Source organism: Pongo pygmaeus, chromosome 5 (assembly GCF_028885625.2).
Source record: "Pongo pygmaeus isolate AG05252 chromosome 5, NHGRI_mPonPyg2-v2.0_pri, whole genome shotgun sequence".
Taxonomy (NCBI): domain Eukaryota; kingdom Metazoa; phylum Chordata; class Mammalia; order Primates; family Hominidae; genus Pongo; species Pongo pygmaeus.
In genome coordinates this window covers 151,175,409-151,194,782 of record NC_072378.2, presented here as the reverse complement: position 1 = coordinate 151,194,782, position 19,374 = coordinate 151,175,409, and the positions used below count along the sequence as shown (strand labels likewise).

Genomic DNA, 19,374 nt, shown 5'->3' with positions numbered 1-19,374 from the left:
AAGGTACTACAATGACACAAGATGTTAATGTTAGGGGAAGCTGGATGAAAGACATATGGGAATTTTGCACTGTCTTTGCAACTTTTTTATACATTTAAAAAATTTTCAAAATAAATAGCTCAAAAATGTTTTAAATTAAAAAATGTATTTTATTGGGGTATGATTAAATAGAAAAAGTTATATGTATTTAATGTATAAAACTTGAATTTGGAGATAAGTATACACGTGAAACTATCACCACAATCTATGCCATGAACATAGCCATCAACTCCAAAAGTTTTCTTATGCCTCTTTATTATTATTAAACATTTTACAATAACAACACTTAAGATCTACCTCCTTAGCAGTATTTTAAGTATACAATATAGCATTGTTAGCTATAGGCACTGTGCTGTGCAGATTTCTTGGACTTACTCATCTTGCATAGCTAACAATTTGTATCCTTTCACTATTACCTCCCTGTTTCTCCCTCTCCCTACTCCCTGGCAAGCACCACTCTAGTCTTTTCTTGTATGAGTTTGACTATTTTACATTCTTCATAAGAGTGGTGTCATGTAGCATTTGCTCTTCTATGTCCAGCTCATTTCATTTCGCACAATAGCCTCCAGGTTCATCCATCTTGTCACAAGTGGCAGGATTTCCTTCTTTTTTTTATGGTCAGATAATTTTCCCATTATGTGTATGTGCCACATGTTCTTGTATCACATGCAAAAAGAATAAAAATGAACCCTTATCTCATACTAAACACAAAAATAAACTCAAAATACATTAAGACCTAAAAATACGACTAGAAACCATGAAGCCTCTAAGAAAAAAAAAAAAAAAAAGAAAAAACATAGGGGAGAAAAGCTTCATGACATTGGTCTTGGCAATGATTTTTTGGATATGACACCAAAAGCACAGGCAACAATAGCAAAAAGCAAAAACAGACAAGTGAGACTACATCAAACTAGAAAGCATCTGCACAGCGAAGGAAATCATCAACTGAGCAAGGAGATAACCTACAGAATGGGAGAAAATATTTGCAAACCATGCATCCAACAAGGCGTTAAAGCACATATTTGTATAAGAAGATCAAGAATGGGAAAAGATATTTTGCAAAAATATTTTCATTCAAACAGGAGGTGAGGGGTTGAACAAAGAGGAACAAAGATTCCTTCAAGCTGTAAAGTCAGATACTAAATACTCAGATAATTTACCGATTGATTCCTATATTAATTGCTATGGTATGAATGTCTGTGCCCTTCTCAAAATTCGTATGTTGAAACTTACTCACCAAGGTGATGGTATTAGGAGCAGGGGCTGTTGGGAGATGATTAGGTCATGAGGGCTCTACCCTCATGAATCAGATTAGTGTCCTTATAAAAGAGGACAGACTGAGCTTGTTTGCTCCTTCTGCCATGTGAGGACACACAGGAGGCACCATCTAGGAGGAACAGGCCTTCACCAGACACACAATCTGTTGGCGCCTTGATCTTGGACTTCCCACCCTCTAGAACTGTGAGCAATCAATTTCTGTTCCTTGTAAGTTACCCAGTTTAAGCTATTTTGTTACAGCAGCATAAATGGACTAAGACACTAGTCAATGGAAACTAAGAGGTATAATGGCTACCTCAGTTGAATAGGGATTAAGCAGCTACTTAAGGCAGCTAATGCATTAGATAAATTGCCTTAGCTAAGGGGTGTCTCTGGACCAGTCTGGTGAAAAAGAACCTAAAGAAATTCCCTAGGCCAGGCACAATGGCTCATGCCTATAATCCCGGCACTTTGGAAGGCAGAGGCAGGTGAATCACCTGAGGTCAGGAGTTTGAGACCAGCCTGGCCAACATGATGAAACCCCCATCTCTGCTAAAAATACAAAAATTAGCCAGGCGTAGTGGCAGGTGCATATAATCCCAGCTACTTGGGAGGCTGAGGCAGGAGAATCACTTGAACCCAGGGAGCGGATATTGCAGTCAGCAGAGATCACACCACTTCACTCCAGCCTGGGTGACAGAGTGAAACTCCACCTCAAAAAAAAAAAAAAAAGAAAAAAGAAATTCCCTAAAGGCTTTTTACGCAAATGCAGCTGTTTTTACTTTTGTTGTATGCTTTTTGTGTGTGTGGTGACTTAGTGTGGGGGATGAAGGAAATTATCTGGGGCATCCAAAACCATCCATTGTGTTACCACTTAGAGAGGGACTGTTAGTTGTCTACCAAAATCCACTCTACCCTTTTCTTTAGTGATAGAGTTTTCACTGAGCATATTTCCCAGCCTCCTCTGCCTTTAGATATTGGCCATGTGGTCAAGTTCTCACCAGTAGAAATGATATATGCCCCTTTGGGTGTCTATTTCTCAAGACATTAGAGTTTATTACTCCACATTCTTTCCTCTTCATGCTGGAACCCAGATGTGGCAGAAACCTTGCCGCCACTCTAAGGATACCAGTGCCCTAGGGTATGGCAGAGCACAAAGACAGGCAAAACCTTGCAGTCACTGGTGCTAGACATGCCCTGAGGCACCACATTAAAAAGTCTGGTTATTCTGACTCTGCCACACTACAGAAACCACATGATGAGACCACAGTGATACACAGAGGGATGCACAAGGAACCCTGGCTGTTACAGCCCCTGCTGTGCTTCCAGCCAAGACATTGGACGTGTGGATGAGAAGCCTTTCAGATGACCCCAGCCCTGTCATGTCTGAGTGCAATTTTATGACAGTCCCCAAGCCAGAATGACCTAGCACAGCCTTTCCTGAATTCTTGCCTCACAGAAACCTTGAGCAATTATAAATGTTTGTTGTTTCAAGCCATTAGGTTCCAGTGTGATTGGTTAAGCAATAAGAGATAACCCAAACAGTCTCTATTATAACAGGTGAGCCTTATTATGATACAGCTGCTACAATTCTATGTCAAAATTATCCTTAAAAAGCCCCAAAACCAACCTCAATGCTCTTTCATGTGTCTCATTACTTTTTGAAAACTGTATAGATGGGGGAAAAAAAGCAGAGATTATATAACATCATGCTCAAAGCTGAACTATGAATCAGAGACCAGATTTTCTAACTTCTAGTCCATCCTTCCTTGTACTCATAAAATAGTAGGGTAGAAAAGGAACTTAGAGATCAAGAAATGAAATGAGAACACATGGACACAGGAAGGGGAACATCACACTTCAGGGACTGTTGTGGGTTGGGGGGAGGGGGGAGGGATAACACTGGGAGATATACCTAATGCTAGATGACGAGTTGGTGGGTGCAGTGCACCAGCATGGCACATGTATACATATGTAACTTACCTGCACATTGGGCACATGTACCATAAAACCTAAAGTATAATAATAATAATAATAATAATAATTACAATAAAAGAAAAAAAAGAAAAAAAAAAAAGTTCAAGAAAACAGAAAAAAAAAAAAAAGAAATGAAGGACTCAACATAAGCTGCTTGTCTAAAGCACATGGTACCATATGCCAAAAGGGACTACACAGTGTGTGGTTATGTGTGCACAGGAATGCATATATCCACAACCCTCTGTATAAACACATTTCAGAGAACCAACCGGAAATCAAATTATGTCCTAATACTCCCTTTTGGTCAGAGGATTTGCATGTTTGCCCTGGCTCTGCACCCCACCGGGTTTATACTGATCTTTGCATCTCTGGTTTCCTTGTATGTGAGGCAGCTGGACTAGGTGACTTCTCCAAGTCTCATCCAATCTTTGGGCCATGACTCCAATCCTGAAAACCCAGCAAACCACTGGCTGTCACGACTGCACAGCCTCTTCCCAGCTGGAGGCACAGCACAAGCAGTGGCCCTCTAATAGCAGTTTCTTCTACATCCTACGAATGCCAGGTCTTGGATGATGAAAAACTGTGTATCACCGAGTTTTTCAAAGGCTAAAAAAATCTCTATTTTTAATTTAGATTAAATAATAATCTATGCTCCAGCTTTGCTTTGAACAGTACCTTCCTGTTAGTGTAAAATTATCAGTCTCAAGGCAGTAACTAAACAATGATGGTTATATATACAAGCTCCATCTGTATGGAGCACACTCAGTTCCAAAACATCCTTGCACAGCTGGGAGGGAGGCACCAAGAGAAATAACATTTTCTTAAAGAAAAAGGAGGAGGAAGAAGAGGCAAATTCCAAGTGACTAACAATAGCACTCCGAACAAATAAATCCATCCATGAAGTACATTAGACATGTTCTTTTAAAAAAGGAGGAAGAGGCAGGGCGCAGTGGCTCATGCCTGTAATCCCAGCACTTTGGGAGCCCAAGGTGGGCGGATCACAAGGTCAGGAGTTTGAGACCAGCCTGGCTAACATGGTGAAACCCCGTCTCTACTAAAAAAAAATTAGCCGGGCATGGTGGCGCATGCCTATAATCCCAGCTACTCAGGAAACTATGGCAGGAGAATCGCTTGAACCCAGGAGGTGGAGGTTGCAGTGAGCCAAGATCGTGCCACTGCACTCCAGCCTGGGTGACAGAGTGAGACTCAGTCTCGAAAAAGAAAAAAAAAAAAAAAAAAAGAAAAAGAAAAAAGAAAAGGAGGCAGAGAAATTAAAGTGTCTAGTAACAGAGATCCAAGTAAATAAAGCCATTTAGAAGGTACAATGTAAAATGATTTAATGTCATGTCTTCTCAAATCTTTAAAAGTATAGAAAATGGTCATAATATACAGTGAGTAAAATGGGTAGTTTAAAAAACATATAATACGATCCTAATTTTGAATTTAAAATGCCACTTCTTTATTGTCTACATTAGAAATAGATTGGAGGAATATATAATGAAATGTTAACATTGGTTTTACTGAGTAGAACGAATAATTTTGTTCCTTTCATATTTCTCTGTAAATATCTCTTTTCTTCAATAGCTGTATTACTTTTATAATCTGAAAAAGTTATTTAAGGAAATTAAAATCACCATGTCAATTGGTGTCAGATATCTAAATATTTTAAATTAAAATAATTTTTATATTCAATATGTGATTAAGGAATGCTGAATATATATATCTTTCAAAATGCATCATTAAATTCAAATAATGAAGCCAAATGAAATCAGATTCCAATGGACAACAGCATTGAATACAATCCACGCCTCCTTTGCCCCAATCATTGTTCCTTACAAAAGTGTTTCTTACCAAGAAACACTCAAAATGGAAACTGCATTTTCTTAGGCAACTTTGGTTGCCACTAGACTCAGACTAAACTTCATCACTGCAGTTGCTAAGCATACATTTGTAAACATTTATTTTGTTCCTCCAACTTTGACTGCATATGAACCTCAAAAAGAAAGCATATGAAAATGTTGGGCATTCGGCGCGTGACAACTGAGGATTTTAGAGTTCTCCCCAGAGTCAGATACATCAGCTCTCTAGATATTTCAACCTCACTTTAAGGAAAGAACAAAATGAAATGAAACTAAGACAAAAACTATTGAAGACAGGTTGCAGTTCAGATGGAGGGGGAGAAAAAAATCATCTTCTAGACTTCAGTCTATCGCATTTGTAACAGAGAGTTTTCCTTGATCCAGCCAAGCTTCCGTCCCTGCACACTTGTGAAGAAAGCCCCCCCGCGACCCCTTCTCACCTCGGTGGACCTCTCTGGCTGCTCCCAGAGGGAAGGAGCGTTTGTTCCGGCATCCTTTCTTTGGGGACGCTCACATTAGCACCTACCTCTGCTCCACTCAGGCTTAAGCACATCGTCTGCCTTCAGCTGATGCAGTGACCTCAGTCAGGTAAAAGAAACAGCATTTGCTAGTCTGTGCAGCGCCTTCCGTAGAAATATTGCATGAGTCAGCTTTTATCTCCCAAACCCAACACACAAAGGCTTTACAAAAACCTGATTTGCAACTTTCTCACTGCCTTTTTCCCCCTAGTGTGCAGACCACAGACTTCAGCATCACTAAGAGCCTTAAATGAAACATGACATCACTCAGTTGAGAAACAGGACAATAGACACCACTGTGGGTAACTTGAAAATGCACACTTCACTGAGCAACACCCTACCACTTCCATTCTTTTGTGAACATCAAATACAACCCACACTCGCCCAAAGCTGCTGGGTTTCACCTTCCTGGCTCTGGCCACAGTTCTCATTAAACTCCAGAAAATAAGCAAGATCTTTGGAGCTCTGAAATTTTTAAGTTCACTTCCTGAATCATGGGCTTGTTTCAAAGTAAAGGGACACATCTTTTAACTTTCAGAGTAAACGGACACATCTTTAAACTGAAGTTTTAAAATGCAGGTTGGGGTGGGGGTGGTGTGGTGAATAACAACCAGCGGAAGGCAGTTTGGATAATTAGTTTCTGTTAACAAGACACTTGATAGAATTTTAGGTGAACAAAGTTTAAGGAGAAAACATTTAAGGCTGACATTTAAAAAACATTTAAAAAACCTATCTGAAGACAAATACCTAAAATTGATATGTACATGCATTTCTTTGGAGAACAGTTAAGTTCTGTGATTTCATATTCATAAATACTAAGTAGTAAAGACAGAATGATCTAGTATTCCTACAATATCTTAATAAGTGAGACCTTCCAATTATTTTGGGTTTTTGATTTCTCTAAGACCACCAGTCCTTCTTAAAATGCTGTTATCTATTTTTATAGAAAGATTCAGAAGGCGTATATTTGACAAAGATCTTGAGTTCTTTAAATGAAGGTCTCCAGAAGTACAAAAATGCTATTGAAAACTGATACCACTGCACTGTGGAACTAAAATTCAAAATATGGATTATATCCTTGCATAGACGTCTAAAACTGAACTATTTCAAAGGATGAAAACCCTTTAAATAGAAGTTCCATTTAAAGCATTCATCTGTGGTTATGGAAAACACCATTAGCAGATCATCCTTAATATAGCTATTTCTATTATGCCTATTAAGTGATTTTAAACTAACAACATAATAGGATAATTTGTTTTAATGTTGATTTCCTTTCAAATCAGGCTGAACCTACACATGGCTATTTAAATAAGTGATTTTTAAAGGAAATAGTTCAGAAGACAACTTGTTGGAATTTCTCACAAAATTCACCAGTTTGATGGAAATCGGTAAATCCAGCATGCTGAGAAGGCAGTTTGAGAGGCAGGGTCCTCCCTGGGCTGTGGAGACTCTTCATCCTCTATTCCGGCCTCCACAGCAACCCCTGTGGGTTCCCACATCATGTCTGTGTCTCCCATACCAGTGCCTAAGCTGGGCTCTTCCTTCCTGCTCAATGAAGAGCCAGCTCACATCAAGCTCCCATTCGATCTGCTACAACCACTCTAACCCACAGCTCTTTCCATTACTTTAACAGCTGTTTATTACACTTAGAGTAAGGATCATGTGGTCTCATATTTAATCGTTTTCTAAGTGTCTCACTCCTACCCTCCATGGTAGCTGCTGGGGGCAGGGAACCTTCCTATACCATAGATTTGATATTCTTGAGGCAGACACAAAAATCTAAACTCTTAGATGGGATAAAATACACAGAGGCTCTAGGCTTCCTAATGACATCCATTGTGCACAGCCTCAGATCACAACACAGCTACTTTTAACTTCCAATAAAATTACATTGTACTTGGATTTTTTTTTTGCTTTTTGCCAAGAAACATGTTTCTAAAGTGCTATTTCTGAGAGATGCCATGTATGTTACAAGTAAACAAAAACAGCAAAGTTGCTCTGTGTGTGGATGGTGGGCAGTTTACTAAGCTTACCCACCAGAAAAGTGACAGTCCTGAAGGACAGCTTTGAAGTGACAGCGGGGGCCATATTGGGTCCTATGGGACAGTCATTTATTAGTTCATCCACGGTTTCTGCTTTAGCAAAATCATCAACTTGTGTACCTCTCTTATAACTTGCAAATAAGTGAAACCACCTATAATGCATCTACAAATATCAAAGATGTAAGCATGTTGAATTTCATTTTTTAAATATTAAGCTTTTTCAGAGCAGGGAATACACACACAAACACATTTTTTTTTTTTTTTTTTGCCTTTATATTGATCCTAGTACCAAGTATTTGCTTGAATAAATTAACCAATGGATAGCGCATGAGGCCTGGGGAGGGATAATACATTCACATACTAGCAGGAAGGAAAAGAAAAGGGAAGAAAGGCCAGGCGCGGTGGCTTACGCCTATAATCCCAGCACCTTGGGAAGCCGAGGCAGGCGGATCACGAGGTCAGGAGTTCGAGACTAGCCTGACCAACATGGTGAAACCTCGTCTCTACTAAAAATACAAAAATTAGCCAGACGTGGTGGTGCATGCCTATAATCCCAGCTACTCGGGAGGCTGAGGCAGGAGAATCACTTGAACCAGGGAGGCGGAGGTTGTAATGAGACGAGATCATGCCTCTGCACTCCAGTCTGGGTGACAGAGTGACACTCTGTCTCAGAAAAAAAAAAAAAAAAAAGTAAAGGGAAGAAACGCCTCCATTTATTGAGCAATAGTCAGGGTTCTTTCACACCTGAGAGCAGAGGTGCCTTTTACACTTCAGTATTTTCTTAAGACCCTGGTTTCTCCCCATTTAGCTCTGCAGTGGTTCTGCGTTCCAGTGCTCCCCACCACATATTTCACATGCCGGACACACTGAACTGTTAACATTTCTTGGAGGTGCGCTGCTGGTTTGCCACCAGACTTTTGTTCATGCAGGGAAAATGAACAATCTTAAGACACACAAAAGGCACAGATGCTGGTAACCTTGCCACTTTTTGCTGTATAATTTATTTGCCCATACTAACACTGGGTGAAAAGATTATTTTTGCTCAGCAACATTTAATTTTTTATTTAATTAATTTTTTTTTTAAGACAGAATCTCGCTCTGTCACCCAGCCTGGATGCAGTGTCACTATCTCGGCCCACTGCAACCTCTGCCTCCCAGGTTCAAGCGATCCTGCCACCTCAGCCTCCTGAGTAGCTGGGACTACAGGTGTGCACCACCACACCCAGCTATTTTTTTTGTATTTTTAGTAGAGACAGGGTTTCCCCATATTGTCGAGGTGGGTCTCCAACTCCTGACCTCAGGTGATCTGCCCTCCTCAGCCTCCCAAAGTGCTGGGATTACAGGTGTGAGCCACTGTGCCTAGCCCAAAATTTCTTTTTAAATGATAGAGTGGCCACAGATAAACCACACACACATGCCTTGTTAGGTGATAAAGATACCCTTGCCGGAAAGCAGTTTTGTTTACTCCCTGCAAGCACGGGTTACACAACCAGGAAGTTCACATTCCATTCCCAGTGTCCCCACCTGGAGTGGGGAATCAAGGCGCAGAAGAGCAGCAACCAGAACCCAAACCAGCCAGCAAGGAGGTGCAGGTGGCCTTCTGGCCTAATTGAAGGAAGACCAGAAAGTCCCTGCCACTTAAAAAAAATCCCTTCCCAGGCTGGGCGTGGTGGGTCACATCTGTAATTCCAGCACTTTGGGAGGCTGAGATGGAAGGAAGGATCACTTGAGGCCAGAAGTTCGAGACCAGAGTGAGCAACTTAACGAGACTCCATCTCTACAAAAAAGACAAAATTTAGGCCAAGTGTGGTGGCTCATGCCTGTAATCCCAGCACTTTGGGAGGCTGAGGTGGGTGGATTACTTGAGGTCAGGAGTTCAAGACCAGCCTACCCAACATGGTAAAACTCAGAATCTACTAAAAAAACATACAAAAATTAGCCAGGCGTGGTGGCACGTGTCTGTAGTTCCAGCTATTTGGGAGGCTGAGGCAGGGGAATCATTTGAACCTGGGAGGCAGAGGCTGCAGTGAGCCAAAACTGCACCACTGCACTCCAGCCTGGGCAACAGAGTAAGAGTCTGTCTTAAAAAAATAAATCAATCAATAAATACAAAACTTAGCTGGGCAGGGTGGTGTATGTCCATAGTACTAGTTACTTGGGAGGCTGAGGTGGGAGGATGGCTTGAGCCCATGAGTTTGAGACTGCAGTGAGCTAGGATCGCACCACTGCACTCCAGCCTGGGCGACAGAGCAAGAGCCTGTCTCAAACAAAAACAAAAAATCCCTTCCCAGAAGTCTGCCATAGGGCCTGGAATTCCAAATCTTTTTCGTTTAAGGTAAAAGTTGTCAGTTAAAACCCCAGTCTCCTCTGGGAAGCGCGATGGAGCCACTGTCACAGTAGTGTCAATTAGCTTCACCATCCTTCCAAGGAACTATCCAGGTTTTCTGGGAATGAGACCACAATGGGGCTGTCTAGGAGGGCTGGGATGGGGATGACAGCAGGAAGCACAGACAACACACACATCTAGGGACTCAGCAAGGCCTGAGCTAGTTGAGGCACCTTGCTGAACTGTGCAGCCACCAACAGCTCAAAAAGCTGGGCAAGGAAGGAGGAAAGGGCAGCCCAGAGACAGGAAGACGGATGGGCAAAGGCATGCAGACATTTTTGGGTTCAAGGAAATATTTTGCTTCATATAATCAACATTGGATAAGGCAGGTTTAGAAAATAATCTTAGACTTTCATATGCAAAGGTGCTAGGAGAAGGGGTATTTGAAAACACAAATACTATTTTACACAAGGAGCGTAACAATTTAAACCCTGGAGGAGGTGTGGCCTGCTTATCTTGTAATTTAAGATCTTGCCATTGTGGCACATTTTTCAGGGAAAATGGTAAAACCAACCATTTTTGGAAGCACAGGCCATTGACAAAAGACTCTTAATGTATTTTTAGTCTATTAGAAGTTTTTCTTTGAAAGAATAAGGCATGCGATCACATTTTCTATGAGCACATCACAGCATAAATGTGAGGGGCCGGGCATGGTGGCTCACGCCTGTAATCCCAGCACTTTGGGAGGCTGAGGCAGGTGGATCACCTGAGGTCAGGAGTTCGAGACCAGCCTACATGGCAAGACCCTGTCTCTCCTAAAAATACAAAACAATTAGCTGGGCATGGCGGTGCACGCCTGTAATCCTAGTTACTCGGGAGACTGAGGCAGGAGAATCACTTGAACTCAGGAGGCAGAAGTTGCAGTGAGCTGAGATCATGCCACTGCACTCCAGCCTGGGCCACAGAGCAAGATTCCGTCTCAAAAAAAAAAAAAGAAAAGAAAAAAAAAAAATAGTGATGAACATTAAAGTCAATTGCACGCCAAAAGGTGTCATACATCCGCATCGAAGTCCCTTAGAAGAACACACTGACCTTCCTCCTGTGAATAAGAGCTAACGTACTAACACCATTCTGCATTGCAGCTGCTGTTATTTATTACAAATCTATACACGTTCTTCCAGACTGTCTACTCTAAACCCAGAAAATATCGCCAACTACAAATTCCACCTTGCTATTGTTATACAAACCAAATTACATACTTTTTCAAACAAACAAAAAAGCTAACTTCTTTTTTTAAAAAAAATTATTTCTAAAGGCCTTTTTTCAAAGTGAAATAATTTTAGTGGCAAGTGAGTTTGTTTTCACAAATTTAAAAAATACCTGTCAGCAGGCCAGGCATGGTGGCTCATGCCTGTAATTCTACTACTTTGGGAGGCTGAGGTGGGTGGATCATTTGGGGCCAGGAGTTCGAGACCAGCCTGGCCAACAGTCTTTATTAAAAACACAAAAAATTAGCTGGGCATGGTGGTGCACACCTGTAGTCCCAGCTATTTGGGAGGCTGAGGCAGGAGAATCGCTTGAACCTGGGAGGCGGAGGTTGCAGTGAGCTGAGATGGCGCCACTGCACTCCAGCCTGGGCAACAGAGTGAGACTGTGTCTCAAAAACAACAACAACAACAACAACAAAATTCTGTCAGCAAAAGACATAGGTCTGAAGCAGACAAAAGCACTCAAGTATAGAAGAAATCAAATGAAGCCATTTTTCGTTAGTCCTGGGGTACTGCATCTAACAATAGAAACCAAACTAGAAATACTAAACAGTTACCAGGACTTCAATCATCCAACTGAAAATGTAGTTTCTCAGCCCCTACTGAACTAAATGTCAGTATTGAGGCATGGTCCTAAGAATTTTAGAAAACAAATGAACAAATAAAGCCTATTTTTCAGCACACTGTTGTGCATGGCCTGCCTTTCCCTTGTAACCAAGTTATGATCTGACATCTCCATCGTATACCTTTCAACAGTCGGCCATGACATGAACTGAGATGGCCTTGAAGGGCACACATTCCAGACTCTAAAATCTTGCTGTTTCAAGCATTCCTTCCTGGGTTCATTTTTCTGCTTCTGTGACAATCATTAGCTCAATTTGTCACTCAGTTCTTTGATTAGGATACTTGGTTTTTATTTCCCAGAGACAATACAATCAAGTCTTAGTTATTTTTGAACAATTTTTAGATATCAAGCAAGCAAATATGTTGCAAAAAGCCTCTTGCTTTCGATAATCTATCAGTCCCATCTCTAAGGACACCATCGGAGGACTCACTGTGCTCAGCACAATGAACTAATTATCCCTGGAAGAACGCAGTCGGCTTCCAGACACATTTTTCTCCAGAAGATAACACACATCTAATCCATTCATAAGTAAAGGCATTCAACACAATCTATACTTTTGAAACACTCTAAAAAATGTACTGGAAGAAAAGGCTTGGGTGCTCTGTTGAAATCTTACAGCAGTATGTATTTTCCAAAATACCAATTAAAACAAGATTCTCTTATAGTTTCAGAGTAACAGCCATTGAGACTTAAATCACCTTTATGGAGGCTTTCAAAGGAATTTCTCATCCTGGCAGAGGAGAGAGGCAAACTCCAGCTGCTAGCCTTTCCTCCTCTTTTCTGGACACAAACCCACAGCTGCAACGGAATGAAGGGGAGGGCTCAGCTCAACCTTGCCAACTGCCCCCCACCCCTTCCCATAGACCCAGGGGTAGTAGGTTGAGAGAGACAATTCTCAAGAGCAGCAGAGGAGGGAGTGTAGGTTGCAGGGGAGATACAGACAAGCTTCTGGGAGCAAACAGGAATCAATCTCCGAACTGGCTCAAACCCCCACACCTGACCCCCAGCAATTACCATCCTTGGGGTCATCACAATCAGTCTTCTTCCCCCACTCCTAAGGCTATGTTCAACGTCGTAAGGTTGACAGCTTAACCTCTAAGACATAAGACCTGTGAGCAAATGATTTATCTCAGGGGAGCCTATATGCTTTCTAGAACTGAAGTGGGTGGTTTGCGCTGATATTGACTTGGTCTCCTGCACCAAGTCAGGGGAACAATCCCATTGACGGAGATATTTATAAAGGCCAAATATAGATTCCACCCCAGGAAGGCAGAACTCACTTCTCTCTAAATGAGTTGAGATGACTTACTACTTTCCAGGATTTTTTTTTTTCAACTAAAGAAGGCAATGAAGGCCACTGACCTTAGTATATCAGTATTACAATGGCCTTAAATACCCCTCTGTTGCCACAAAGTTCTGACCTTTGTCTTGCAGAACTTCGAGGCACACAGCAACATCCTGCTGATCTTTCTTCCTTCACACCTTCTCTCCACTAGAACTGGCAATCACCACTTACTCACCCTCATGTACCAGGACCTACTGAACATCAGGCCCCATGCTGGGTGCAGTGAATGGACATGGGCTTTAAGTCTCAAACAAAAAATGACGAGTATGATGAGTGCTGTGAATAAGCATGGGACGTTGCCGACGTAAACTACCAACAATTGTGTACGTAAGCATTTGCACTATTTTCCTAAATTCTCTTTCCCCTTAGTTTCAAACTGTCCTTCAATTAAAATTAAAAGTGGATAGCAACTTTATGTTGACAGTAAAATCAAGCTACATTAGGCTGCCTTCACTTATGGTTCACTTTCTAATCTTAGAGAATAAGCCCAGTCGGACTCATCTTTCATCTTATATTTAATTACTTGGTATCCAAGCTGACAGCCAAACTTGCTGAAAGGTTTTGAGAGTCTAAACACTTGCCTAATTCCGAGTTCCCACAGAGGTACATGAAGTAACTTGTTTATGTTAACAGAACAAAGGAAAGGAAAGAGAGCTCTCTGTTCCACTGCAGGTTGAATCAGAATTAGGTCAAGAAACAAGTGTAACCAAACTTATTTCTGTTTATTCTGAATAAACATTACTGAATCCTTTACAAGTAAGTGAAAGAAGAGAAAAAGGAGGAGGAAGAAGCTAAAACATGAAGACTGGTGGTTTGATCTCTACATTGTCTTTAATGAATATGTATTATTTGTGTGGTTAAAATATAAGAAGAACAGAATGAATTTACATGGCAGGTCTTGTTCCTGCCACACCCCCAGCCCAATCTTTCCCAGTCTTGCTTTGTCTGAAGGTCTGCACACTCCGCTCCCTGGCTGGCTGCCTTCCAGGTAGGTTTGGCTAGAGGCACCAATAGTTTGAAGCAGGAAGAGAGGGAAATAGGGGCATTTCCTCCACTCCCTCATTGATTTGGGGCAGCTCCTTCATGGTTCCAGCCTTTCTTGCACTCCCTTAACTCTATGTTGTCCCTGATCCCTCAGGGATCCCTATAGATTGTCCCAAAAGCAGTGGCTAAGGCTTCCCACTGTTGTCGTCTCTCTTTGCTTCACATACACCCTTCGTTTGAACCAGCTGAGCTAATTCAGTTTCTTGCCAGGTCCCTGGCTGATGCAATGTCACACTAACTCCACAATCATTGGTCTAAAATGGTGATAGCAGTTTGACTTCATATGCGGTCAGAATATTGGCCTGAGTTTTTTACATGGTGATACAATGCCAAATTTTAGCCCCGTTTTGACTTATGGCCTGCTTGATCCAGGTCAATGAAATAAACACTTAATTAGAGCCTATCTTATACCAGAAAAATATTGTGAATTTGATATCTGCTGATATATTCATTTACTTAATATTTATTGAGCAGCTACTATGTTCCAGGCACTGCCTTGGGCACTAAAGACACAAGAGTGAACAAAACAGACAAACACCCCTGCCTTTATGACACTTATTTTCTAGGGGGAGCTGTATGGACTAAAAAGAATCCTATGATAACAGCATGTCGACATTGGAAAGATACTCTGGGGCTTTCTAATCCAGTGTTTCAATTACCACTTATAACATCTCCCCAAGTGTATCGGTCTCTGCTTAGATACTGTTAGTTACCAGACATTCCATCCCTGCACAAATTATCGATCATACCCTGGAGTTCTTTGAAGACCACTATGGGAAAACACAAGAGAAATCACACCTCACCTCCATTTTGTAGTTCCTTAATTATTTGAGCTGTCCTATCAGTTTCCCATATGTATTTGCACCTTTGTTCAACTACTGATGGAATAACTACCTGAAGGGATTCCTGGAGGCAGGGTTCAGTGATGGGGGTGCGGTGCAGAGAGGTCAAAGGGGAGAGCTGCCCCATGTGGCTGTGGGGTGCGTGGGGTAGAGCAGACTTAACACTGTCACCACTCTCTGATCACCTTCTCCTTGTATGTCAAGAACATGCTTTCCTACTGCTTCTACCAAAGTGGCTGCAGAATTTTAAGTCCTCATGACAACTTACTATTAAAAAATGTTAAAAAGACATCATTTTTGGAGAACATCCTCTGGGAAATAAATGTTCTCCCCACTCCTCCCAAGTCAGACTTTCAGGTACATCAACATCGCTGTGTCCTCAAAAGGCACAGAGTTTGGCCAGGGAGACACACTGAAGGATCATCTGAACAGGTGAATGATGACTGTGTGACGTGCGCACTGGGCTGGGAAGGCACAGGCACTATGGAAACGTGTAAAGGGGACCAGGCCTAGTTTGGGGTGGTCTGGGAAGGTTTCCCTGAGGGAAGGATGTGTGGACTGACATCTGAAGGCTGAAAAGAGGTCAACCAGGGGAAACCAGCCAAAGAGAAAAGACCATCCAGGCTGCTTTACTTCCCACTGGCATAGACTGCTGGTGTACCTGGCATTATATCCACAGAGAACACCCAACCTAGATTTTTTTTTTTCTGGGAAATCTTGTTTGCAAATATACTGTTACATACCACAATTAATAACTATGTTTACTGCAACAATGCCCCTTTATTAAAGTAGGTACTACTTTCCTTCTCCACTCTGGGGTAATCCCATCCCCTCACCTGCATGTATCAGTCTTCTCTAGTCTCACCTTTCCTTTCTCCGCCAGACAGTGGGCAGAGCTGCTTGGGCGGTAACCATGACTCTGTTCTTGCCTAATCGCTTGGACTGGGTCCTTAAAAGGTGTGGTTGTAGTAAATCACAATGTAAACTTCCCTGCCCAGCGTTTCCATCTGGGTATTATCAGATTAAAATGAACATCAAAGGAGCCCTAAAAGAAGGGGTCACAAAAGGACAGACTGACGGCTGGGGGCAGTGGTCAGGCCACTGTTTGTCTGGCTACTTCCAGGGGCCTTAAGAACTAACCATGTGCATTTGAGCCTTGAGTATTTCCCAGGATCAGCTGGACACCTTTCCTGGGGGACCCAAAACCAGGGACAACTGGCTGGTTGCCAGTATGGATCAGACATAAGATATCTGTTTAAGAGTCTGTACAAATTAGGGCATAACAAAATGGTAAACCTAATGAATTATGCTGCTCTAAGAGTTTTGAGGAATTATGTTTTCATAATGACTATTGGTTATCAGCCCAGTAATTTAATAATAAAAACCATCCCCACCAGCCTGGGCAACAGAGTGAAACCCCATCTCTACAAAAAAATTAAAAAATTAGCTGGGCATGGTGGCATGTGCCTGTGGTCCCAGCTACATGGGAGGCTGAGGTGGGAAGATCACTTGAGCCCAAGAGGTTGAGGCTGCAGTGAGCTGTGTTGTACCACTGGAGTCCAGCCTGGGCAAAAGAACAAAACTGTCTCAAAAACAAACAAACAAACAAACAAACAAAAACACATCCCCAAAGCCAAATTTATTTTGTTCAATCTAAACCATCACCTATGGCTCATGAAATGATGTGTGGAAAGGACACAAGATCTGAAGTTGAGGTGTGTAGAATCTCAGCTCTCCCAGACAATTTCATCTTCTTGGACAAGTCACTAACCTCTCTGCGATCCAAATTCCTTCTGGATTAGTAAAATGAGAACTCGGGAGTCTCTGACATTCAAGAAGACTTTCCAAATCTAAGAATCTAAGGTTCCATGATTTGGGGTGAGGGTCCCACCAATCCACTTTTTAACTCCACAGACTGTCTGTCTCGAGGCTCTCAAATAACTTTAGAATTTTAAAACATGGTCCCACTATTATGGTCAGATAACCACAGGTTGATGCAAAACCAGAAGCATGTGGCCTTTGTGCAGGGAAACTGCTTTTTATTCCCTGCAATTCCATTTTTTTTGTTTGTTTGTTTGTTTTTGAGATGGAGTCTCGCTCTGTTGCCCAGGCTGGAGTGCAGTGGCGCAATCTTGGCTCACTGAAACCTCCATCTCCTGGGTTCAAGTGATTCTCCTGCCTCAGCCTCCCAAGTAGCTGGGACTATAGGCTCCTGCCACCATGCCTGGCTAATTTTTTGTATTTTTAGTAGAGACAGGGTTTCACCGTGTTAGCCAGGATGGTCTCGATCTCCTGACCTTGTGATCCGTCCGCCTCAGCTTCCCAAAGTGCTGGGATTACAGGCAAGAGCCACCGCGCCCAGCTCTGTAATTCCTTCTGTGGCAGAATTTGTGATACATGTCTTAACTATTATCAATAAAAAACTCCCTGCAAAATTTTTCGACAATATCACCTGACAGTAAGCCAATGTCTAGCATCCAGGCCATGCTTTTTACCTGCTCACTGACATCATCTCCACTTTCTGCAAAATTGCATTCTGGAAACCAGGTTATAAAGTAGATTATGAAACAGCTAATTTTACCACGGGGGTATTGTCATCATTTGTGGTTGCATCCCAAACAAGCACCTGCCTTAATATATCCCTGACATAGCAGTAGCACAGCAGCTGAGCTAACTGTACACCTGCAAAAATTATGCTCCTATAATATATAGATAATATAAAGTACAGTTAGTTCTGAATTATTCAAGGAACTCTTATACCTTAAGTTTATATACAGCTATGATTATTAGAACAAATTCACTGCAGTGAGATGTCCTGGATGAGCCTCCATAGAAATTGGGTGAGTGAGACTAGAAGGGTCTTTGTAGCTATCCCCTAACTCATTTACTTACTTTTATGGAATGACTGACTGATTTACAAGGGGCCTAAGGGGGGATCCTAGAAAAAGTATTCTAACAACATCTAAAACTAGGATTCAGATATTTTCAGGCACATATCACAGATTCTATGTGGGGAATGAAGGTGGGGCTGGGGCTGAGATCTGATGGCAACAGAAGCCTTGGTGACCCTGGGAGAGAGAAGGGGAAGGAAGTCTGGTAGGACAAGTAGAATAAGCAGAAGGCCATTCTTCTGGTGAGAGGAAGTTCTGATTTAGTATGTGGCAAGTACTCAGGCTGGCCTCACCTGGCCATTTGGACAGCCTGAGAATGACCTGACAAAGAGACTGGGTGGCCGAAAAACCAAAACCAAGAGATGTAATATGCCAGGCAACTTGGCTGTGAGATCCTTCTGTTTAACAGAAGGAAACACAAGAGGAGAGGAATCCTTTTCCCATAAAGAAAAGAACAGGGATTTCTTAGCCTGGGGGTAAAGGTTTGGGGGGCCCACTAGGAGAATTCCTACAGGGAGCTTGGGAATGCTGAATATCCCGGGGCAGGGGCCCCTGGAAGGATCAGTACAGTGTGGGTGGAAGGGCAGTGACAGGTCAGGCAGAGGAAAGGGGAGCTAAGAGGTGCTGCCTGGGAGGTCCTGTCTTTATGTCTGTGTGAAGTGACAGCTGAGCTGGCCAAGTCTGATCTTTTAAAGTGACTTCACCTGTATCCACAGGGCTGGTGAGGCCTGGTGGAGCTGAGGCTGATTAGACAGAGTGGGACCTGTAGACCTGTTGTTTGGTCAACATAGGGTTTAATTTCTTTGTATCGATGACCCAAGTTTAAAACTCTGCATTAAAAAAACAGATTTTAGGGGGGCTTGAGGTTGGGGTGCCAAAAAATTTAAAAGGGATAAACATGGGTTAACACTAGTCTAATGCTCTTGCACAGCAGCAGTGGGTAGAGCTAAGCTTGCTCACATCACCCTGGCTGTGCACTTCCCAGTGTGCCACAGTCCTCACCATCCCCTTTCATATTACACCTGTCCTCCGCCACTCCTTTATATGATCTGCCTGGCCCTTGAGGTATATGACTCTGGATTATACACGTGGGCACATCCGGACACTGTACTGTATATTAGGTTACTAGTCCTAGAAATTACCAGACTATATATGATCTGATAAGAACAATTTATTCCTCCCATGTGTAAGCTACATGAAAATGAAACACAGGCTGGGCATGGTGGCTCACGCCTGTAATCCCAGCACTTTGGGAGGCTGAGGTAGGTGGATCATCTGAGGTCAGGAGTTCGAGACCAGCCTGGCCAACATGGCAAAACCCCATCTCTACCAAAAATATAA

At 42.3% G+C, this 19,374-nt stretch overlaps 1 protein-coding gene across 7 annotated transcripts in view; it reads right to left on the bottom strand.

Annotated features, from left to right (window-relative positions):
• Positions 1-19,374, bottom strand: part of PLEKHG1 (pleckstrin homology and RhoGEF domain containing G1) — a 242,938-nt gene that overhangs the window by 116,802 nt on the left and 106,762 nt on the right. The window contains exon 1 of one of the 7 annotated variants that reach the window (XM_054490720.2): positions 5,573-5,908. The exons of 5 other annotated variants lie outside the window; for them this stretch is intronic. The gene's annotated coding sequence lies outside the window, so the exon portion shown is untranslated. Of the gene's footprint in view, positions 1-5,572; positions 5,909-19,374 lie in introns of those variants that run through there. One more of the 7 variants, XM_054490717.2, reaches the window with a different exon arrangement.